At 37.6% G+C, this 24,316-nt stretch overlaps 1 protein-coding gene across 5 annotated transcripts in view; it reads left to right on the forward strand.

Moving 5' to 3' along the window:
* The window catches only part of HECW2 (HECT, C2 and WW domain containing E3 ubiquitin protein ligase 2), a 392,336-nt gene that overhangs the window by 130,032 nt on the left and 237,988 nt on the right, over positions 1 to 24,316 (forward strand). The window contains exon 1 of one of the 5 annotated variants that reach the window (XM_012454050.3): positions 2,776 to 2,832. The exons of the other annotated variants lie outside the window; for them this stretch is intronic. The gene's annotated coding sequence lies outside the window, so the exon portion shown is untranslated. Of the gene's footprint in view, positions 1 to 2,775; positions 2,833 to 24,316 lie in introns of those variants that run through there. 5 annotated transcript variants of the gene reach the window in all.

Raw genomic sequence — 24,316 nt, forward strand, 5'->3', positions numbered from 1 at the left:
TCACCAAAAACCTGTCATATTTGATATCTTAAAAGGAAACAGGATCTGGTTTAGTTTTGATGGCATCTTCATGATTAGTAAAACAGAACAAAACAAAAATATTGATGATACTTAAGTTATCATTCTAACTCCCAGCATTACTATTGAACTCTGGTTCTACATGAAATTTTTCCCCCTCCTATGTAACTTATGCAGTTTTTCAGATGGGAGTTCTGGGGTATGTTTAAAGGCCCTAAAATGGGAGTTTAGATGAGATGATAACAGCTGGTAATGAAGTGGCAGCATATGGTTTCTTAGGTGCCATTTGCCTAATGTTTTATGTTGAGAGATCCAAAATCAAATTGGAAGCAGTTGAGATGATAATGGCCCCAAAAGTGGGTAGCAATTTTAATGTATTCCTCTTCAGAAGTATTGGTTAAATTATTTCCAGAGAAAAAGAAAAAGCTTGAAGATGGTAAGATGGATTTGGAAGTAAAATAAAAGGACCTGACTCTTCATAGGTGGAGGAAGGAGGATGGGAAAGTAGCTCAAAATAGTACTTATTTTCAGTTCCTTTATATGAAGCTTTCAGCACAGTTTGATTTGCATTTTCTGGGTCAAGGTGAAGCCCAGATATTGAATGTTGCTAGTTGGGCTCGGTTGCCCCTATGGATTTTCAGGGAAAGGAAGATCACTGGACAGGCTGCCACTTGGTTGTAGCAGTTTAAAGAGCAGAAGGTTTCAGAGTGAGGCAGATTATAACAAAGAACAATGTTAGCTAATAGAATCCAAAGAACAAAGAGATCAGGTAGTTCATTTAATCACTTTAGAAATAGTTTCACTTTATAATATAAAATACAATATTATATAAGCAAGTTTAAAACAATGATGAAAAAATTACCACTCTCTTTGCAATTACTACTGTTATAGTCATAATGCAAACGAATGCCAGTCTACATTAGTATTCTCAAAAAGCCCAGCCTTGTATTTTTGAACTTTCATTTTTATTAAAATTTCCCCTTTGCCGTTGGAATTTTTATTTTCTTTTTTTGCAGGGTAGAGGGTGGTGGTGGGTGGTGTGCAGCCTGACTTGCATGACGAATCTGCATTGGATCTGTTTCAATCCATTCCCAAACATTCCAGGCACTGAGGCAACTCTGTTATTTTTTAGAGAACTCATCTCTCACTCAGTAGTAACCCATGCTAACAGTTACAATTGATAATGCAATCACCTGTTACAATAATTGCTGCTGCTTTTCTCCTAATCTCATGTGAAAGAGGTAAGCCACTCCTTCTGTTATATACCCAACAGGGTTATTGATGCTATCCCTAGTGACCGTTAGAGAAGAAAGCATTGGGGTATTACATATCCCTATGACTAATGGCCACTTAGTGACTACAGAACTTACAAGTTAAATTTCTACCTAGACTCAGAAGCCCTTGCATAGCACCACTGGGGAGTGGGAGAATTTGCAATTTTTTTCACTGCTGGTGTGAGTGGAGGGCGCTTCCCTTGTGAATTGGAGTCTCCCCGGAACAGGGGATAATGAATAAGTGAGAGCTTATTTCTTTCATCGGGCATTTGTACCCATTTGTTTCATCTCCTTAGGCCACTCTCTTAAAGGCTTTCCCTTGTGTTTTATTTTCTAGTCTTTGTTGTTGAGATGAAAAGTACAGTTGTTTTGACCTGACTTGTGTCTAAGATTACTCAGAATTGTTAAGCATGTTGAAAGATCATTCCATTTTGTTTAACGTCTTTTTTTGGGGGGGAGGGGTGGGCACTTGGGAATTGCTTCAGAGATTTACAAGTATGTAATTTACTAAAAAATTCAAAACCATCTGTTTTGTAAACAAGTGGCCTTAAAGGAAGACCTGCTAATAAAAAAGAGCTGTTTTGGTTATGTTTCTGAGAAGGAGAGATTATATTAGGTTTTAAGATTCTGTTCACCTAAGATCTGATTAAAGCATAACCAGAAATTGGCCATCTGGAAAACAGTATTAATGGATCCAGAAATGTCATTGTCGTCTTGATCATGTAATCATATAATTTGCATTGAAGAAAAATATGGTGGACTGAGTAGAATTTAAAGTCTATGAAAAAGTCAGATTCCTTAATTTTATTCTTTGTGCCAGTTTATTTTTCATATCATTTTTAATGATTATTTTTTCCCCTTTCCCATTTTCTCCCTTTCTAAATTTACATTATGATAGGCTGCTTTTCAATATATTTTGAAATATAAATTCAATGATTATATCAAAAATAACAATCCAGGTTTTATTATAACATTTTACCTTTGTAAAGTTTTTGCCTTTGTTTAATATGGAAAAAAAAACTATCTATTTCTAAATATCTCTGTGTGTGTGTGTAAATATACACCATAAATGTCATACACTGCCGATCAGAGTATAAAATGGCACATTTTATACTCTGGAAATATACTTTGGAAAACCATTTTCATACACACCATGCCATTTGGCTTTTCCACTCCTAAATATTTACTCAAGAGAAATGAAATATATATGTGTGTATATATATACACACACACACAAACACACATATATATATGAGTACAGAAAAGGTCTGGTAGGATGCAGACACATTGATGGACATTTGAGTTTTTTTCAGTTATGAGTTATTACAAATAAAGCTGCTAGTGAACATTTGCACATAAGTGATACGGTTTGGCTGTGTCCTCACCCAAAATCTCATCTTGAATTGTAATCCCCAGGGTTTCTGTGGTCTCCATGATTACCATGTGTCAGGCGAGTTACCAGGTGGAGGTGGTTGAATCATGTGGGGGTTCCCTCGTGCTGCTGTCATAACGGTGGTTCCCCTGTGCTGTTCTAATAATGGTGAGTAGGTTCTCACGAGATCTGATGGTTTTGTGGGTGTTTGGTGGTTTCTCCTGCATTCATTATCCCTCTGGCCGCCTCATGAAGAAGGTGCCTTGCTTCCCCTTCCCCTTCTGCCATGATTGTAAGTTTCCTGAGGCTACCTCATCCATGCTGAACTGTGAGTCAATTAAGCCTCTTTCCTTTATAAATTACCCAGTCTTGGGCAGTTCTTGAGAGTAGTGTGAAAATGGACTAATACAATAAATCTTTGTGTGGATACATGTTTTCATTTCTCTTGAGTAAATAATTAGGAGTGGAAAAGCCAAATGGCACGATGTGTGTGTGAAAATGGTTTTCCAACGTGTTTGTGCCATTTTATACTCTGATCAGCAGTGTATGACATTTACAGTTGTTCTAGACCCTTGTGAGCATTTGATATGGCTGTCTTAAATTTTAGCCATCCTAATAATGGGTGTGTAGTAGTACAGTATTTTATTGTGACTTTTTTAGTAGTTCCTTGTTCATTGTTTTAATACTAGACTTTGGTTTTTAATGTAATTCTTCTGACATGTTTTTAATCTCTGTTGCTTCTTGCCTGCCTGCCTTCCTCTTTCTTCCTTCCTATCAGGCTGTGCACTTATCCATGTATGCTTTCCTTTTGTTATTACCCATCTTCAACTGAAGTACATTTTATGTATTATAACTGTTTACTCAAATATTGAATGGGGAGGAGATAAAGAGTGAGTTGGGCCAATATCATCATTAATTCAGGCATTTTATCTCAGAATATTTCCCACTTAATTAATTTGATCCTGTGCTATGGTGTATTTCCATTTAGGAGTCTCTTTGCTGGGTTGGAGATGGTGGCTCACACCTGTAATCCCAGTACTTTGGGATTCTGAGGTAGGAGGATCACTTGAGGCCAGAAGTTTGATACCAGCCTGGGCAACATAGTGAGAGCCTATATCTACAAAAACGTTTCTAAAAAAATAGCCAGGTATGTGATGGTGCATGCTTGTATCCCCAGCTACTTAGGAGGCTGAGGTGGGACGATCATTTAAGCCCAGGAGGTTAAGACTGCAGTGAGCCAGTTATGGCACAACTGCACTGCAGCCTGGGTGACAGAGTAAGACCCTGTCTCAAAAACCAAACCAAACCAAAACAAGACAAAAAAACAATTGAGGTTTTTCCCTGCCCTGGGGAAAAAAGCAGAAAATTAGATGGAAATAATATGTTCTCAACTCTTTAAAAGAAAAAGCTAAATGAAAACATTCATAAAAAAAAAGGTTTAGTCTTTTGTCTTTGTATTTGTATCCGTATTAAATTTGGTTCAATTTTTACTTTATTTGAAATTATTCCTCATGGTTTGTACATGAGATGGCTTTCTAGTTAGGTTGAATATTGAGACCTTTCTATTTTGAGTTCTTTTTATTTTGGTTGGCCTTAGGAGGAAAGTCAAATAAAAATGCCTTTCCTCTGTTAACTTCGATCAAAAGTCTTACTTCATATTTCTTAGAGTCTTTTAATTATGTCAGTCTCCCCTTCAAACAACTGTTATTTAGTGGCTCAAATGCATCAAGTCTGACTCCTTGGTTTTCTAGATTTTTAAACCAGCCTTGTTGTGAACTGAAGAATGACAAAGTTCATAAATTTGGAAAGGAGAGCTTTATATTTTATAAAGGGTTGCAGCCTGCATGGTAGCCATTCTGACAGACTGGGAAGCATAGCCTTCCATGGGAGACCATAAACAAACACTTGGAAGGTGAGAAGCATAAGACAGGGATTCATGCTGAAAGAGGTGGAGAAATAAACACGTTTAGTAAGCAATAGGAGGAGTCAGGCGTATTTAGTAAGGGAGAAACATGCACATGCGCCAGGGGACCTATGGTTAAATATGGCGGCGTTAGCATGATCCAGGGTGGAATTTTCGGATCTCCGACTTCAAAAGGTGAAGCAGAGGATGCAAAACCCGTCCCTGCACATTCTCCATGGACTGGCCAGAACCACTCCGTGGTCTGTGGTCTCTTATCAGGAAGGAATGATGGTTGGTTATTTTGTTGAAAACCACAAAAAGGAGGGGTGGTTTCAGAAGGTTGATTGACATCAGGGGTGGAGCGGGGCTTTCCAAAAGGCTGGTTTGTGCTTAATCCTTAGGGAGGAAATCCTAATGGTGGTTATGGAGGGAGGGGACGTAGTGAGGAACGTCTGACCTGTCTCATCATGGCTGGGAACTGAGTTTTCAAGGATTTCTGGGGTCCCCTTGGCTAACAGAGGGTCTGGTCTGTTCAGTCGGTTGGGGGCTTAGGATTTCATCTATATTTTTCACTGTATTTATACAACCTAATTTTTTAACCACTCACCAATACCCTCCTTTATACTCGAATGCTCTAATCTGTACTTTCCCCCCCTTTAACTGTTTTCTCCTCATGCTCACTGGAGTTTCTAAGCCCACTTCTGTATTTCTCATAGTCTACATCTCCCATCTCTCTTCAGCTAAGCCTTCTCAAGCTTTAAGACTCAGCTCAGTGTTACTGCCTCAAAGATGCCTTCCCTTTCTAATCTGATCTGAAGTGGTCCTCCTTTTCTGGAAATTTCTCCATCACTTATGTGCAGAATTTAGCACTTAATTACATGTATAGTCTTGTGGTGTTTGTTGTGCTTGTTTGTTTGTTTAGCTTTATCTCCCCAGCTGGACTACTCAGAGAACTACTAGAGAACATGGACCAAATCATTCCTTTGTTTACATCCTGCAGCACCTAGCATGGTACTGGACATATTATAATAAATGCTTAATGAACTACTAGTAGTTAATTAGTCATGTGAATGTATGAGTATTAGGCAGTGTGTGATTTTGGCTCACTGCAACTTCGGCCGCCCGGGTTCAAGCAATTCTGCCTCAGCCTCCCAAGTAGCTGGGACTACAGGCGTGCGCCACTACACCCAGTAAAGTTTTGTATTTTTAGTGGAGATGGGGTTTCACCATGTTGGCCAGTATGGTCTTGATCTCTTGACCTCATGAACTGCCCGACTCGGCCTCCCAAATTGCTGGGATTAAGGCATGAGCCACCGCGACCAGTGTACACTTGTCATCTTTATCATCTGGTTGCAGTATTCCATCTGGAGTTTTTTAGAGCCTAGTATGATTTGCCTTACTACTAGTAATGCCAAGTCACATATTTTCATCCCCTTGGGTAGAGCAGTGTGTGTGTGTGTGTGTGTGTGTGTGTGTGTGTGTGTGTGTGTGAGAGAGAGAGAGAAAGAAAGTTAAAAGCCAGAGACTCTCAGCATTATGAGACCTTTCTTTTTCAGAGCCTGGATATTTCAGGTATAGAGGTGTAGAATGTAATAGAATTGGTAGAGGGCACAGGAAAGAGATAGTTCCCAATATTTTATTAATGTATTAATTTATTAATTATTAGAGAAAGGGTTTTGCTCTGTCACTTAGGATGGAGTGCAGTGGCATGATCATGGCTCACTGCAGCCTCAACCTCCTGGGCTCAAGTGATCCCTCTGCCTCAGCCTCCTGAGTAGCTGAGACTATAGGCATGTGCTGCCACACCCAGCTAATTTTTACATTTTTTATAGAGATGGGGTCTCACTATGTTGCTCAGGCTGGTCTTGAACTCCTGGGCTCAAGCAGTTCTACCACCTCAGCCTCCCAAAGGGTTGTGATTACAGATGCGAGCCGCTGCATCCAGCCAGTTCCCAGTATTGTAGACTATGGTGACTTTTAAGAATCACAGCTATTATCCCTTTTGATTATTTGTTTAGATCAAATAGCATGTTGCTTTATTGATAAATACTTTGGCATATTTGGACATGCTTCCTAAGTACAGAGTGCTTGTGCATGTAATGCTTTTCAGGTTTTGTGGTAGTAGTGGGTTGTGAGTATGCTTTGAGGAAAAGACAAATAAAAATGAAAAAACATGATTTACTTATTTATGAATGAATCACAGACTTAACAAAATTTGTAGAGCTGAGAGATATCTTAGAAATCATATAGTCCCTCTCCTTCATTTTTAGGGTTGGGAATATCAAGGACCAGTGTGGTTGACTTACATAAGGTCACAGTAGTAGTAAGGAATAGAACAGTACTGTGAATAGGCTGTGATAATCAATTTATATTATTTCTGGATTTTCTGACCCAGTTTGAGGAAAGTATTATATGGATAGATATTTGAGAAACTCACACATTCTTAAAAAGTAATTAAAAAAAAAAGCCTTTCAAAAGATCTTTCATATGCTAAAATATTGAACAACATACTTGGAATATAGTTAAGAGGTGACAGTACCACATAGTGGGCATTTAGTTTAGAAATCTAGGTCCTAATTCCAGCCCTGGTACTTACAACCTTGGAAAAAGTCACACAGAATGAAGAAAGTCAGTTTGTATGATTCAAAATGAATGGATTAGGTGAGATTCTCTCTGAGGGCCCTTTTAGTTAAAACATTCTGTGTAAAAGTGAAGCAATAGTAAACCATTGAAACTTGACGTGATCAAAGCTTTATGACTTCAGAGCAGAGACATGCATGTAGTATCTCTCCAAAGCATATCAGCAGCTCAACATTTAGAATTTCGTATCTTGATTTCATACCATATCTACTCTTTAGGCACTATTGATGCTTTCTTAGGCTTAATTTCTCTTTCTTAGGCTTAATTTGGATGTTCTTTCTTTGCTTGGAGTTTGGTACGGGAATATGAATACCAGGAATAGATATATATGAAGCAATAAACCTATTATTTGATAATCTTTTGGCTCTTCCAAATGAATAGTTCACATGTGGTAGATGTGTTTGTGTATTAAAGAACGAAGAAAACCCAAGGATGCTTAAATTTGTAGCATCTTTTACTGAAAGGTACTATAACTGCTCTGTTGGCTAGTTTTGTTGAATTGGTATGTTTTGCCTGATAAATTTTCCTTATTTGACATTCTGGAAATTCTGTAAAAAAGTAAATCCAGAGTTGATTAGCCAGCCTTACTCTAATTCAAGGAAAGTGTCCCGTAAGAGCAGTAAACAGGAAGACAATCTGGACACACTTCAGTGTCATTGTACCTTGTCCCCTATCACTGCCCTGGTATATGGTTACTCTTATTTGCTGATTGCAGTGATCTCCAAGTAATGAATCTGTCACTAGCCTAAGCTCAAAGTGTGTTTGCAGTGAAGCTTCCCCCACCTTTCTTCAGAGGACGTATGGTCAGTTTCAAGGAGCCATTTACAATCCATATATAGAAAGTGCTTTTGGAAGATTGTGTAGCAAGGGCAATGTGAAGCCAGTAGTGTGGCAATACTTTCCTTGCTGGGACAAGGTAAATTAGTGGTAGGAGATAATGTATATAAGGCTCATCATAGCTTAGAGTCTGGCTCATTTATAAATGGTCAGTAAACATTTTCTTATTCTGCTTTACAATTTTGCTTTTAGACTTATAACCCTCAAGCAATCATGTATTTGGTTAAGGCTTGGAAAATCTTCCAGAATATTTGAGTTCTTTATACAGTATCCTTTCTTCTGTTGTTTAACTTAAAGAAAAGCTTAAATGTTTTGTGATTTCAGTATTCCTTATTTTGGGGCAGCATCTTTGTATTAAAGACTTTTATATCTAGAAATAATTTGTGCTGCTTCTCAGGGTGTGGGAGTATAGGGTATGAATTGTGAAAAATTGAGTCTCCTTTCTGAAATTTATATGCTGTTTTAGGTTGAAAACACAAGAAGTCAAGAATGCTAGATGAAAATGTTGTCTTTTAAAGTTAAAGGGCTCAATATTTTTTATTGCAAATGGTGTTCTAAATTTTTTCTGTTATTTATATCATATATTTATTGAACAAAATAATTGATTTGGGGTATTGGATAAACTGCCTTATTGTCTTTTTAATTTCTTTTGCCTTGCAAATTAATTTGAATAAAATAATTTTTTATTTTATCCTTTGTATTTCCAGTGTTAAGAATTACTGTGGTCTTTATTAAAAGTGTGTGTTCAATTTAGTTAAAAAAAGATTGTTTTAACATAAAATATTTAGTACTTTTTTTCCCAAAAGAGAATGTCACAATCTAGAAGCAATCCAAAATTTATATTTAAAGGACTATTTATAAGAAAACTATATAGAAAAAGTTGTCTAAATTACAACATTTTATAATTTTTTGTTTGAAATATTTTTAAAATGCTTTTGCTATCATAAAGTCGTAAATGAGATAAGGATATTTATGAGCACTATTATCACTCTCCTTTGTTTTAGAAGTTTTAAACAATGTGATTATCTCAGAAAAGTAAATCAGAAAGATATAGAAATTACTATTATTTATAAATGATATGATTGACTACTTTAAAAAAAAGTTCTTAAAAATTAAGTAAAAAGGTTTGTATTCAATCCCAGAAAGAATCAGGTGAATACAGATTAAACCAAAACATGAGATTTGCTTTTACCTTTCAAGTGGACAATATCTCATATAATAAGTACATATTTATTAAGTGTTTATTGTGTGTCCAGTATTGTATTAACTCATTTAATTATAATGATAACCCTTTCAGGTATATACAGTGATATGATATCCATTTAACAGAAATCTGCAGAAAAGTTGAGTAGCCTTCCAGAGGTCATAGAGCTAGTCTATGGCAGAACTGAGATTTGAACCCAGCTATAGAACTCTAGTTCTAATTCGAGTTCTACTTCTATTTCTAGTTCTAGTTCTACTTCTAGCTCTAGTTCTAATACTTTTATCCTCTAAACTGTCTCCAAAAATGGATAACGTTCAGTGTTGGTGAAGATATTTGGAAAAAAATAGCTAACTTCTCTGCACTGCAGATACGGGAATGTTTATCATGCCTCCTTTTCAAAAGGCATTCTGATAACACTCATCAATCGCTTAGGATACAGCAATTTTACTTCTAAGAAATAATCCGGCAAGTGTACAATAATGAATGTGAGGGTGTGTTTACAGCACGGTTTACAACACTGAATGACCATCTTGAGGGAATTGTGAAACTAAATTATGGTATACATCATAAACAAAGCAAGCTACAAAAGAGTTTTGCTCCATCCCATCTTATCTATACATCAAAGTGGTTATACATGTATTTATAGACCAAAATGCTGTGCTGGCCTTACAGATTATAACTTATTTTCTTCTTTATATTTCTTCATGTTTTTTGAAGTTTTACAGTGGGCATGTGTTATTTTTATAATTGGTGGTGGAGAGGAACCCATAGGTCGGGTGCAGTGGCTCATGTCTATAATCCTAGCACTTTGGGAGGCCAAGGCAGGTGGCTCACTTGAGGTCATGAGTTCAAGACCAGCCTGGCCAATATGGTGAAACCCTGTCTCTACTAAAAATACAAAAATTAGCTGGAAATCGCTGGAACCTGGGAGGCAGAGGTTGCAGTGAGCCGAGATCACGCAACTGCACTCCAGCCTGGGCAACAGAGTGAGTCTCTGTCTCAAAAACAAACAAACAAAACCCATAGAAGTATTTCTTTTTTCTGTTCCCCCAACCCTTATTATTTTGTGGTAAAATTAGGCTGGCAATTTTCAGTTTGTTTTTTTGCCGTCTTAATGTGAGGCAGTCTTATACGGAGCTTTTCATGAAGCCCCACATCACAGTTTTGTTTTTGAAGTTTCAACTTTGAAGGCTATATTGATTCTCTACCCTGAAACTGTTCCAGAAATCTAGGTGCGTTGTCATTAGGTGGGGCTAGTGAGCTTTGGATATTCTAAACTGCAGTTCCCACCGGAGTTTGCCTGAGCTTCCTGATTCAAACATGACTTTTAGGTAATACAATTTATAAGAAAATAGAACTCTGTAAAAGTAACTAAATATAAGCTATCACTGAATGTTAAAGCAGATGATATTTTAAGCTTCATTTAAAGTCAACAAATGTCATTATTAATCAGGGATCTTTTGTCCGACAGAATTTTTCTCTAAGATTATCTGTATGGGTCCTGATTACAATACTCTTCTTCCTAAGTCTTAGGAAGAGCTTCGAAAAGCTTCTGCTCCACAGCACACTCCACCCTGGGGTTTGGTCTTAGAGCTGGTGTTAAAGTGCTTTGAGACAGTTCATTTTCTACTCAGACTTTTAGTTCACATGCTTAAACTAATTTAGTTGGCTGCGTTCTTTCAAAGTCTTCTTTAGAAGTAATTGTCTGACACATTTTAGCATCACCCCAGTCCAAGACCCTAAACTTCATATGATGTAAAAGCTGATTTATTGCAGAGAACCCTAACTCTTGGTGTTAGAGATCATAAAATTCTGTGTCCCTAAAGAGGAATGTAGCCTACCCCTTCTTTCTTATGTGAATGGATTAATTTGCTTACATGGTCCCTGTAGGCAGAACAAATACAAAGGTCTTGCTGAGTTGCCTAAACATATTCGTTAGAATGGAACTTCTATAAGAAGAATTTGCTTTTTATAGCAAATTCTACAGAAAATAAGCTTTTTAAAAATTGTCAGAGGCCATAATTTCATCAGAGAGTCTCACTGGTTCTTATGGATTGGGTTTGGTGTCATTTTTTTGTATTCCCAGCCCTGGCATTGATTTGCTCAAATTAGATGATTATCTTATTGAGTAGACCCATTGATAAGCCCTGCTCTGGAAATACACCAGGCTACATTTATTGGGCCCATGTTTTTTTCTTTAGGGCTTTGGGGTCAGTCACTCATTTGATCATGCATAGAAAAATGCTAGAATTTTTTTCTGAGGAAGATTTTGCCCAGAAATGATCCCTCCACCACCCTCCGTGCAGGAGAGGAGTAGTCTTTTTTGCAGGTACAGGTGCGGTTTTCTTCACTTTCATAAAAGGATGAAACCCTTCCAGAGTGACTTTGCACTGAATCACATGTCAGATGTTAAAGGTCAGATTTATATTGGTGAATATTACCTTGAACTTTCTCCTGCCAGTTCTTATAAGAAACTCATTATAAAGAATTGCTTGAAAAATAGGAAACCCTGACATTGCTTTAAGAGTTAAAATATAAGTCTAAATTTTATCCTTGGATTAAGTTTGGATTAAGTTTGGAGTATAGTTGTTTATTCAGCACCATTCTAGTGAGTCACATGTTAATTTTTTAAAAAATAGCCACATTAAAAACAGGTGAAATTAATTTTAATGGTATATTTCATTGAACTCAGTATATCTAAAACACCACCATTTGTAATCTTGTAAAAACTTGTGATCAATATAAATCTTATTGATGAGATATTTTACTTTTTTGTGCTAATTCTTTAAAATCTGGTGTGCATTTTATACTTGCAGCATCTCAGTTTTAGACTAGCCACCTTTCAAATGATCAATAGCTACATGTAGCTAGGAGCTCCTGTAATAGACAATACGGTGCTAGACCATTACTGAGCTATGTATGCTTGTCCCTAAATTGGGCCTACTGGTATTAGGCCAATGAGATGCCATAAAAATGTTAATACAACACTAGTATTTCATGTAGATAGAAGAATGGAGACTAATACTTCATACAGCATGAAGACCAATTGGAGAAAGTTCTCTCAGGTCTCATGACCAGTAAATCATTTCTTTCGTATATATGTATGTATGTATATATGTATGTATGTATTGAGACCATGTCTTGCTCTTTTGCTCAAGCTAGAGTGCAGTGGTGTGATCTGGGCTCACTGCAACCTGCACCTACTGGGTTCAAGGGATCCTCCTGCCTTAGCCTCCCAAGTAGCTGAGATTATAAGCATGTGCCACCACTCCTGGCTAAGTTTTGTATTTTTAGTAGAGACGGGGTTTCACCATGTTGGCTAGGCTGGTCTCAAACTCTTGACCTCAGTGATCTTCCCGCGTTGGCCTCTCAAGTGCTGGGATTACAGGCATGAACCACTGCATCCAGCCACTAGGAAATCATTTCTGTTTATCTTATGGATGGTGAATCGGCCTGTGATTCTTTTAACTCTTTAGATGTTAGAAAGCTCAGAGATAAATTAATGGCCTGTTTCTAGAATCTGAGCAGTGGAGAAAAGCATGAGTTCTGGGTATAAACTTTACCCTATATTTTTTACATTTGCTTTCCTTTTTGGCAACTTTCAGCTTGTTGAATGTAATACTACAATGTTTCATGCTTTTTCATTAAGAAGTAAAATACATAATTTCAGTTTTCACAATGTTTAAATAATTATGTCTGTCCAAATTTTATGGGAAACAAAATTTTAAAATTTTTAGGAAGACAAATCTCTCGGCTGACTTTTGGTTCTTTTTAACTTTGTTTAACAAATTTGTATATACTTGGAGAGATAGTATCAGTTATTTGGTCTAACTTGGGACTACATATAGATAATACCTGGTGATTTCTTATGTCAGCAATTCTTAAATTTCAGCATTCATCAGTATCGAGTGGGGAACATGTTAGAAATCTGATATTTGGGCCAGGCGCAGTGACTCACGTCTGTAATCCTAGCACTTTGGAAGGCCGAGGTGGGTGGATCACTGGAGGTCAGGAGTTTGCGACCAGCCTGGCCAACATGGTAAAAATACTAAAAATACAAAAATTAGCCAGGTGTTGTGATGCAACCCTGTAATCACAGCTACTAGGGAGGTTGAGGCAGGAGAATCACTTGAATCCGAGATCACATGCCACATGCTCATGCCTATAATCCCAACATTTTGGGAGACCAAAGTGGGCTGATCACCTGAGGTCAGGAGTTCCAGATCAGCCTGACCAACATGGTGAAACCCTGTCTTTACTAAATAAAAAAATTACCAAGGTATGGTGGCACATGCCTGTAATCCCAGCTACTTGGGAGACTGAGACAGGAGAATCGCTTGAACCCGAGAGGCGGAGGTTGTAGTGAGCCGAAATTGCACCATTGCACTCCAGCCTGGGCAACAAGAGCAAAACTTCCTCTGAAAAAAAGAAAAAAAAATCTGATATTTGGGCTGCATGTCACAGGTGGGTTATGATCAGTAGATTTGGAGTCTAGACAATGGTGGTTGAATATGCTCTCTGCTGTTATATTCCTAGTAGCTGCCTCTTCCATCTTTCTTCTTCCTCTCATTTCCAGAAAAAATGTTATAACACCACAGTCCTTATCTTTTTTTCTCTGCCCATCTCTGGCCAACCACCATGTTTTTATCAGCCAACTCAGATTCTTTCCTCCCTCCTTCACCTATTATATAGGTTTTGTGTACTAAATGGTGGGATGTATCCATTGTATTACTGAGGTTCTTCACATCTATGACAGAAACTCAACCCAAACTGCAACACAAAAAGAGAAAAGTTTTGGAAGAGCACAGGGATGGGCTTTGTCTTAGGCATACTGGGTTAAGGCTGGAGGAATGCCCATAGCCTTCTCTCTGGTTTTCAGCCTGGCAAACCGCCAAGGCCCTCATACTTATAGAATGTAGGGGAAGGGACAACTGTAGCCAGAGAAAATGCATATAAGAAGAGGAGACGAGGAGTGCTAATACTTATGATTACAAGTCTCTTCTTTGTCCCTGTTTCCCATGCGTTATGACAGAAGGAATCACCATTGCAAAGGGTGAGTTCTTGTCTTACCTTTCTATAAATTAAAAAAAAAATGGATTAATGAGGTAATGGGTGTGTAGTGTTTGAAAAGTTTTTCCCAATTACCACCAGTTAAAACTGGTTTGCATTTTAATTTGTTTGAAATTATTAAGGCCATGGTATTTTTCACATCTTAATAGTGCAGCATTCTTAACAAAAATAATTTATTTATAAACTGAATGAATTTATTTCTTTGAATAGATTTTAATCTATTAATAAAAATGCAGCTTCTTTTATTTTATTGAATTTGGGAGCAGGAATCCAATTTCTATAAATATAATGAGTTAATTTGACCCATTAAAACAAATGAATCTTTTAGCATCTGTAGAAAGAAATTGGCAATTTTACTTATAGTCATATAGTACTATCATTTTGTAAGGATTATCTAAGTATCTATTCCATAGAAATCATTCCATCAGACTTCAACCCTTACTTCATTTATACTTTCTAATTTGTTCCATTTTTAGTGAATAGTTAAATTCTGCCCCTGCACTAGATGCGTTGCTAAACTAATGAGATAGGACAGAGGTGGAGAAGACCATAGACCATACAACTCATAGTTCCGAGGTCAGCTGGAGAGCTGTAGCGTGTCCCAAGGATTAGTTCTGTGCATCGATGCGCTGGGGTGGGAAGGAGCTGGTACAGTAGCCCAGCAAAATTCCCAGACTTGGCGCCACAGTTTCTTCCTTTTTCCCCATATCCTTAGGCTAAGAAACCACCAGTGTCTTCCTTTTTAACACATAAGCAGGTGCTGTGAACTCTCACTCCAACATTGATGTAGGAGGCAGAACTTCACATCTTAACTTACTGTAGGATTCCTGTGTAGAAACATTCACGTGCTTGATTTACTTTGACTCAAGGAGCCATCCAAACACTTATTATTTTTTTTCCCAAAAATGGATAGGTGAGAGAGGAAGGACTAAAAGGATGTGATTTTTGTTGAGCCCCTACTCTGGAAGGGCTCCCACCAGCAGAGCCACTCCTTCTAGTCTCTTTATTATGCCTGCACATCAACGAGTTGGCAGGGTCCATGGAGACTGTCTTGAGAGAGGGAAATTGCTATTCTCAACAACGCGATGGGCTTCTAAAGTTGACTTAAATCTGTGGCTCACAACAAATCAATAAATAATTGCTTTCTGTATCTGCAAAACTAACAGTAGGTGAACCAAAAGTGAGAGTGAGAAAGAGTGGAGACACAGCAGAGCCAATCAGGCAGTTCTGCTTTGGCAGTGGGAGGCTGCTTGGCTCCTGTTTATGGCACTGACTTTAAAGCTTGTAAACAGTTGATTACATCTTTCTCCCCAAATTTTGTGGGTAAACCTGGGTACCATATGACAGAGCTTTCATAACCCAGTTGTAACCCAGAAGCCACAAGGAGGTGTAGCATATTGGATTAAAATCAGACTTTAAAGACCTCAGAGTAGGTCTCAGCTGTGTCACCCACTAGCTTGGTGTCTTTGTCTGGAAGTAAAGTCTGGGATTAAGAGTTGCATAATAACATGGGAGTGAGGAATGAGAGCGGAGGATAGACAGGAGTTACCAGGAAGGCAGGCCTCTTAAAGTGAATCTGTTTACACTGATTGGGAAGCCAAATTTCAGAGTAAATAGGGAGACAAAGGGATTGATCTTGACAAAAGTTCAAATGAGGGGAATCAGTTTATTTTATCTTAAACCAAAATTTAGGTTATTATCACAAATGTGGCCTAATTATTAGAAGGAACAAAGAACAAATGAAGTGTTGAAACTTTTAGAGAGTTGGGGTAATTCACTTTTTCAAGAAAATTGTATGATAATACAGTATAATATTTGACCTTCTCACCGCAATCATAAAGAAAGTCATATTGCAAAAACTGTTTCAAGCCTCGCTTTCCCCTGGCTTCTCTCTAATCCTAAGAGAGACAAATTATCCTTAACTTCTTTCTCCTTTGGTTATCAATTGTTCTAACTTTGCCGGATCCTTATTAGTCAGTGGTTTTGCATGTGACTTTAAAATCACTTTGACTTTTAAGAATTCCTGAATCTTTTACAAGCTCATGTAATTTCACTTTGCAGTTTATTGTTGGAACGTCTAATATTCAGTGAGAGAATAGCAGAAATGGGGTTGACAGGGATTGACTCTTTCATTGCATGGGAGAAATGGTTGAATGGGGTCTAATTTTACGTCTTCAGTTCATTGTTTTGTGATTTTTTTTGCTTTCATTGTCAATCCCTTAATAGAGTGGAGCTGGGCCAAAAACACTTAGGTAAAAAGAATCTCTTCTTTGTCAAAAAAAATTTTGGAAAATACAGTGTTCTGTAGGTAGTCCTTTTGGAAAAGGTTCCAAGCATTTTTTTTATCCCGATATTTGAATTAAAATTAAAGTTGGTATCAATAAGCTGGATCATGACACTGAAGAGAACTGTTTTCTTATTCACATGTTGCATATTCATTTAGTTTTTTGGTTCTTCCAGATGAGTCTTTGCCCTCATTGGGGATCTCATAAATTGAGTAATTTATTATTTTAAGTTCATTCTTTTTCTAGTCTTAAGACTGTAAGTTCTTTCAGAATGGAGTTTGTTCCATTTGTTTGCTCTAGTGCTAGAACAGTACCTCACACTTCGTAGGCATTGGGTAACTATTATTTGTATGAAAAACCAGACAGGTTTGACACTCTGTGTTTGTTACTTACATGTGCCTTTTCTTCCTAATGTGGTTCTTCCTTCTTGTTTGATTCTGTCCCTTCTTGCATTTTTCAGCTTTGATGTCCCTTATGTTGATTTCTGTAATAATAGTAAGCATCAGCTGGTAACCTCAGACTTTGAAATTTAACCTGTGTGTTTGCAACATCTGCTCACAACCATTGAATTCTGCTAGTGAAATAACTTCAATTAAAAATCTTGCCATGGTGCCAAATAATTTGTAAAATTAATGATAATAATTGATTAATTAAGTGAAACATTGTTCCAGGTGTTCTATCAAGAAAACCATGTAGGGCCAGCTGCCAACTTAGAGGTGACTTCTGTCTGTCAGTTCTGACTCCTCATGAAGCATACATTCTAGGGGGAAGAGATGCAATAAACAAGTGAATAAGTCATACTATATATTAGAATATGAAAAGTGCTGCAGGAGAAAAATAAAGTAGGAAAAGGGAGTAGGTAGTGTTGGAGTGGTTGAAATTTATCATGGGGTAGTCAGGGAAGGTCCCGCTGAGAGGCTGCCATTTGGTAAAAACATGAAAGAAATAACAAAATAAGCCATGTACATATTGAAGAGAAGGGCAGAGGGAATAGCATATGCAAAGGCCCTGTGGTAGAGAGTGGCTGGAACATTCTAGGAGCAGCAGTGGAACTGGAGTGGTATGAACATGGAAGGTAGTAGCAGAAGATGAGATCAGAGAGGACTAGCGGCCAGATCATGTGGGGCTTTCTAGACCACCGTAAGGGTTTTGGCTTTTTTTCTGCATGAGATAGGGGTTATTGGAGGATTTTTGGTAGAGAACCAAAATGATCTGACTAACATTTGAACAGGGTCACTCTGTCATATTGAGAATATACAAGAAGAAATCAAGAATGGAAGTGGGGAAGGAGGCTATTAATTTAGAGGAGAGATGATAGTGGCTTGGATAGAGTAAAGGCGGTGAAAACTAACTCCTATCTATCTTTTAATTTTTAGTTGTATTGCATGGCCTAGAATGCATGCCGCATTTTTAAATTGTATTCTAGTATGGCCTAGAATGCACACCGTATTTCATGGCCCCTTCATATCTTTCAGCATCCAGCTCAATTTTCTCATTAGACTTTTCTTTAGCCCCTGCTCATCATGCCCGATAAGGAGCTCTCTTACTGCCTTTTTCACTTATTCATTATATAGTACAGAAGGCAATTGCTTTCTATTTCTTTCATGTAGCTTGACTTTTATTTTTTTTTCTATGCTGTAGTAAAAGCCTTATTTTATACTTTTTAGCACATAGTAGGCACTTTGCTCAAAAAATCCTTTTTAGATGGCCAATGTGGCTAATTCTATTGACACACAATTTAACTATATAAGAAACCTGCACATGTACCCCTGAACCTAACATAAAGTTAAAAAAAGCCAAGAGTGCTAATTACACAAGTGAAGGGAGATGCTGTTAACACTGGCATTTTTCTGTGATGGATCTATCTTTGAAACTCAAAAATAAACTCCAAGTTTGGGGTGGGGGGGAAGATTTATTCATACTATTTACTTTGTCCTTTTGCATTGTCATTTTCTCACTGGTGGCATTTGAAAAAGAAACACTATTTGTGTAAGAGAAACAGTAATTTGTCTTTAAAAAGCTTATAGCCTGGCAAGAGAAGACGTGAATCTTCATAATTAGAATATTGAGGCATTGTGAAGTATAAACGATAAGAATAATATAAAAAAGGCAAGTGGAATTCACTAGTAGGAATGTTGCCTTCTGGCTGGGTGGTCTCTAAAAAGAGAGTGGTCTTTAGATCTTGAAGGTGGAGTAGGTGGAAAGAATTGCATGGGCACTGCTGGACTTGCTAAACATTTGCAGGGGTAACAGAATAGATGAATTTGCATGGAGAAAGTTTGCATGGAACTTTGGGTTTATTCAGGGAATTATAAAGAAATCCAGGGGGAAAATCCACCCTCTGCTCTCCTCCCTGACCTTCAGAGCTACCACTGAAATCTATGCTTTCCTTGTCACACAACTGGACGACGCAACAATTTGCCAACTTCAGATCTCAGCCTAATCAGCCTTAATGTCACTACTTGTGAGAGGCCTTCCCTATTCACCCTCACCAAACTTCCCTGTTCCTTTGTTCACTTTCATCATGGCTTTTTAATTATGTCATTTACTTGATTGGAAGGGTTGGCATTGAAAAAGTGCTGTAGGGAGAGAGTGGATAGATTGGCTGGGGAAAACATAAGGACCAGAGAGGTCTTTTAAGAAGTAGTGATCTGAGTATTAAATGATATAAACTTGGCTTAGTGCTGTTGTGGCACTGGGAGTGAAAGAGAGAAGCATTAAGGTTTAAAAAATGTACTCTGTGGGGTATAGACTGCATGATAGAATTGCTAGAATTTATAGTTATGACCTCTGATGTTTTATGGAACAAACAATTATATTTAAATACAGTTGGTCTTCTTTTCTGGAAGCTTTTACTAATCAGTAATTAGGAGCTTAAGTTTTGTGATTTGCTTTGCAAGGAAGACTTTCCCACCTAATGTGCTTAAACCACCACAAAGTAATGTGGAATTTTTAAACATTTGAATTTCACTTACCAATAGTTTACCAACTTTAGCTACAGGTAATGTTTTGAGATGTATTCCACTCAAAAGAAAAAAGATACCTTCCCCTTAAGGTTGCACAGGAGTAAAAGTTTTGTATCTTTCAAAAGGAATGAACGTTAGAGGAAATGATTCCACCTCTCCCACATAAACCATCAATAATTGTTTTTGTTTCTGTTTTTGTGACAGGTTCTCACCCTGTCACCCAGGCTGCAGTGTAATGGTGTCATCTCAGCTCACTGCCACTACTGCCTCTCAGGCTCAAGCAATACTCCCGCCACAGCCTTCCAAGCAGTTGGGACTATGGGCGCATACCACCATGCCCAGCTAATTTTTGTATTTTTTGTAGAGACAGGGTTTTTCCACGTTTCCCAGGCTGGTCTCAAACTTCTGAACTCAGGCAGTCTGTCCGCCTCAGCCTCCCAAAGTGCTGGGATTACAGGCGTGAGCCACAGTGTCTGGCTAGTATTTGTTAATAGACGAGCAAACCACCAAAAGTGGTTGATATAAAAGCAAAGGGTTTTTCCTGTTTTCTTTTCTTCTTTTTTGACACTTGGACAGACTATGACTTCATGTATGTGTACTGAAAAATAGGTAGGAGTTTTTAAAAGGTAGTGAAAAAATATGAAGTTTTGGTTTTCATTTTCCTAATCTGGCATAACATTTAAAAATGATTCTTGAAATGAAGTTTTGCTCTTTTTAACTGACTAGCATTTTTAAAGTATAGGTTAATGTTTTAAAAAACTGATACCTTGGTGGCGCATGCCTGTAGTTCCAGCTACTCGGGAGGCTGAGGCAGGAGAATTGCCTGAACCCAGGAGGCGGAGGTTGCGGTGAGCCGAGATAGTGCCATTGCACTCCAGCCTGGGTAACAAGAGCGAAACTCCGTCTCAAAAAAACAAACAAAAAACAAACAAAAAAAACCTGATACCTCTGCCAATAAATATAATTTCAGTGGGGGCTCATCACAGTCTAACCTGTATTGAGATAAATGAGAAAGAGATGTTGCACTCATTCTTCTCATATTTGCTATTCTATATTCTTCTCTCGAGTCTGTGATATGGCACTGGTATTTTGTTAGTGTTTCTTTTCTTTTATTTTTACCCAGCATTCATTTTTTATTCACCTAGTAACAGCAAACCTTCATTTTCACTAATTTAATTCTTTTTGAGGAATCACTTCTCCCCAGCTGCCTTCAGTTTTAGTAGAATTGCCCATCCAGATGCCGTCCCCCCTTCTCTGTAGGTCCATAGGATTCCGTCCCTCACCAGTCAGTCCTGAGCAACGTCACGGAGAAAGGACGGATGTTTAGGTGGATTGATCCTGGTGGCTGCTGTTACCCAAGAGTATCTTTGGCTCATTCTTTTTTTTTTTTTTTTTTTTTTTTTTTTTTGAGACGAGTTTCGCTCTTGTTACCCGGGCTGGAGTGCAATGGTGCGATCTCAGCTCACCGCAACCTCCGCCTCCTGGGTTCAGGTAATTCTCCTGCCTCTGCTTCCTGAGTAGCTGGGATTACAGGCACGCGCCACCGTGCCCAGCTAATTTTTTGTATTTTTAGTAGAGACGGGGTTTCACCATGTTGACCGGGATGATCTCGATCTCTTGATCTTGTGATCCACCCGCCTCGGCCTCCCCAAGTGCTGGGATTACAGGCGTGAACCACCGCGCCCGGCCTCTTTTTTCTTATTTTGATTCTGTGGACTACCCAGTTATCTTTCTAGTAAATTTCCTTTCTATTTCAGTTTATCAGAGGGGGCTTCTGTTCCTTGCAACAAAGGAGCTCTCAGAGATAACTCTTTATTGTATTAAATAAATAGTAGGAACCATCCTTTCATATCAGAGGTCTATTTTAAATAACATTATTACATATCTTATTTGTAGAAAAATTCAAAAATTGAGTATCAAGAGGTAAAAACAATGGTAATCCCACTATCTGTAACAATTGAAAAAGCGTATTCTTTTTTCTATGTGTGTTATTAACACAGTTTAATTATGTTGTATATGTAACAGTATTTGATAATACTTAACCTTATAGCATGAACAAATTCCCATGTCGAATCTTAAAAAATATATTTTAAATGGCTTCATAAGTCTATAAGGTAGATAGGCCACAATGTAAATATTTCTCCATTGTTAGATATTTGTTTTGTTTTTAATTTGTTGTCTATTTTGAACAATGTTATGGTGAGCATCTTTTAATAATTCTGTAGTGGCACCTTTCCTTCTTTTCTTGGGGTAGAGCCCCAAGAAAAGAAGAAATGAATCACTGTGCCTAAGGGTGTGAACATACCTAAGGCCCAAGAAAGCTTTATAAAACTAAACTCTCAGCAACAAAGGAGTTTTCTATCTCACTTGAGTACTGTTGTTTTTCAAAGGTGACATTTTAGTGAACAAAAATTATATCTCCTTTTTAAAAATGTGTTTTTTGATATATACTTATTGATTTAAATTGTTTGTAAAATATCTACTCATACCTGCAAAGAAGGCTTTAATTAAATAATTGAATTTAAAATCTCACTAAGTTTAAAGAGCTAAACCCATCAATGATAGACTGGACAAGGAAAATGTGGCACATATACACCATGGAATATTATGCAGCCATAAAAAATGTTGAGTTCATGTCCTTTGTAGGGACATAGATGAATCTGGAAACCATCATTCTCAGCAAACTGACACAAGAACAGAAAATCAAACACCACATGTTCTCTGCTCATAGGCGGGTGTTGAACAATGAGAACACAGGGACACAGGGAGGGGAGCATCACACACTGGGGTCTGTTGGAGGGGCCAAGGGAGGGACAGCAGAGGTGGGTGGGGAGGTTGGGGAGGGATAACATGGGGAGAAATGCCAGTTGTAGGTGACAGGGGGATGGAGGCAGCAAACCACATTGCCATGTGTGTACTTATGCAACAATCCTGCATGATCTGCACATGTACCCCAGAACCTAAAGTACAATAAAAAAGAAGAACTAAAAAGAGATAAATATGAATGATTTTCTCTTTTTAATCTAGTTGTGTATTTAGTGATTTAAAGCTAAACCAACATCTCGAAAGCACTCATGAACTCAGTCTTTAACAATTTTTTTTGTGGAACTTAAAATTATATTTGTGTACATCCCTTTTCTAAATTTACAGGTGGGCAATTTTTATGTTGTGGATTATAACATATTCTTTAGTTAAATTGTGGGGACAACAGGATTTTCCTAAAGGGCAGCAGCCTGGAGGATAAATTCCATTTTCTGATTCTTTTCCACCTGGAAAGAGGAAGTGAGGGGCAGCTCCAGTTACCCCAGGTTCTCTGTTGCATTCTCATTTCCTAGCAGGTTGTGTAGAAGGACTTTTTCTGGTTTTCCTAATCATTTTATTAGCATACTCTTGCTGAGTAAGCTAAGCATCAAGATATGATTATGACAAACACTGAGTTTATCTGAATGTTCATTTATACTGAATGGTTCTGTAAATGCTCTCTCTTACTACACACAGGGGAAGTCCACTGGGGAGGGAGCTTTGGTAGAAGATTTGGTGATGGCTTTCTTCATCTCAAATGCCAACTGGCCTTGCTGGGAATGGGTTACTGCTTTCTTTTCCTAGAGTTCTCACATCTCTACTTATTGCGGGCCAATTATGTCTTGACTCTAAATGTAGTTTTCCCCTCTTGATTTTCCTTATTTAAATAGTTTAAAAAAATCACTTGGAGTTTGAAGCATAGTATAGTCGAACAGATATGTGTGTGGCGGCGGGGGAGCGGGGTAGTGTTTTTTGGAATTTGAAGGGTTAAGCAAGTTTGTTTTTTAATTATTTTGGTTTTGTTTATCAATGCCAACTATAAGAAGTTAGAATCCTAGGATGCATTTCTTAAATTCTATAAAAATCCTCTGAAATGTTTTCTAGTACCTGCCCTTCAGGTGAGGTTTAGTAAATTGACATTCACCTCCAGATTCTTTAGCAAAACTATTTTAAATAAAAAATACTTGCTTAATGTATATGTCATCTGCTACAGTCTGTAACTTCTGAACAAAATCTGCTGGGTTTGGAACTGAAGTTGTGTACTATGGCATTTTGTGATTTGCTTAGTAATTAAATCTCTCGACCTCTGGAAGAAAAGTGATTTTGTTTTCAGTTGTTTAGAGCAGATGTCTTTTATCTGGGAGAGCAGCAGAATCCAGACCTTATCATAATTAGAATGTCTTTTATCTGGGAGAGCAGCAGAATCCAGAACTAATCATAATTAGAAGAAGGAGGGTTTTTTGTTTGTTTGTTTGTTTTTTAAGGAGTGCTACATAATGTTAAATTGTGTCCACTGGGAAAGGGACATATAGCTGCAGCACAGAGTCACCCTGGGAGGGATGGGTTATCTAAGGAGCTTTAAAGGACCAGTTTTCTGCTTAATATGTATGGTGAATATTAACCTGTCTTCCTTACCGTTAGCTTTATTTTCTAAAGCTTTTTAAAAGAACGCGGATAATTTTCTGAAGAAAATGTCTTTTTTATTGCAGAAGGCGTAGATGTGAAGCCAAGAAGCAAATTAAGAGTTCTTAGGTTTCAGTATTAGAAAATGTGCAGCAGCCATTCTCTGTTATTAATACTGATTTTCCCATATGAGAATATTGCATTGAATAAGGTAGTTATGACTCAAATTTTAGGTATAAAATTTAGAGTGCTTTTTTCATTTTTATGTGACTTTGCAAATTAATTTTTGCACAATACTTATTTACTATCAAAACATGAACTC

The sequence above is a fragment of the Aotus nancymaae genome, unplaced genomic scaffold (genome assembly GCF_030222135.1).
Source record: "Aotus nancymaae isolate 86718 unplaced genomic scaffold, 86718_ANA_hifiasm-v0.15.2.pri h1tg000008l, whole genome shotgun sequence".
Taxonomy (NCBI): Eukaryota; Metazoa; Chordata; class Mammalia; order Primates; family Aotidae; genus Aotus; species Aotus nancymaae.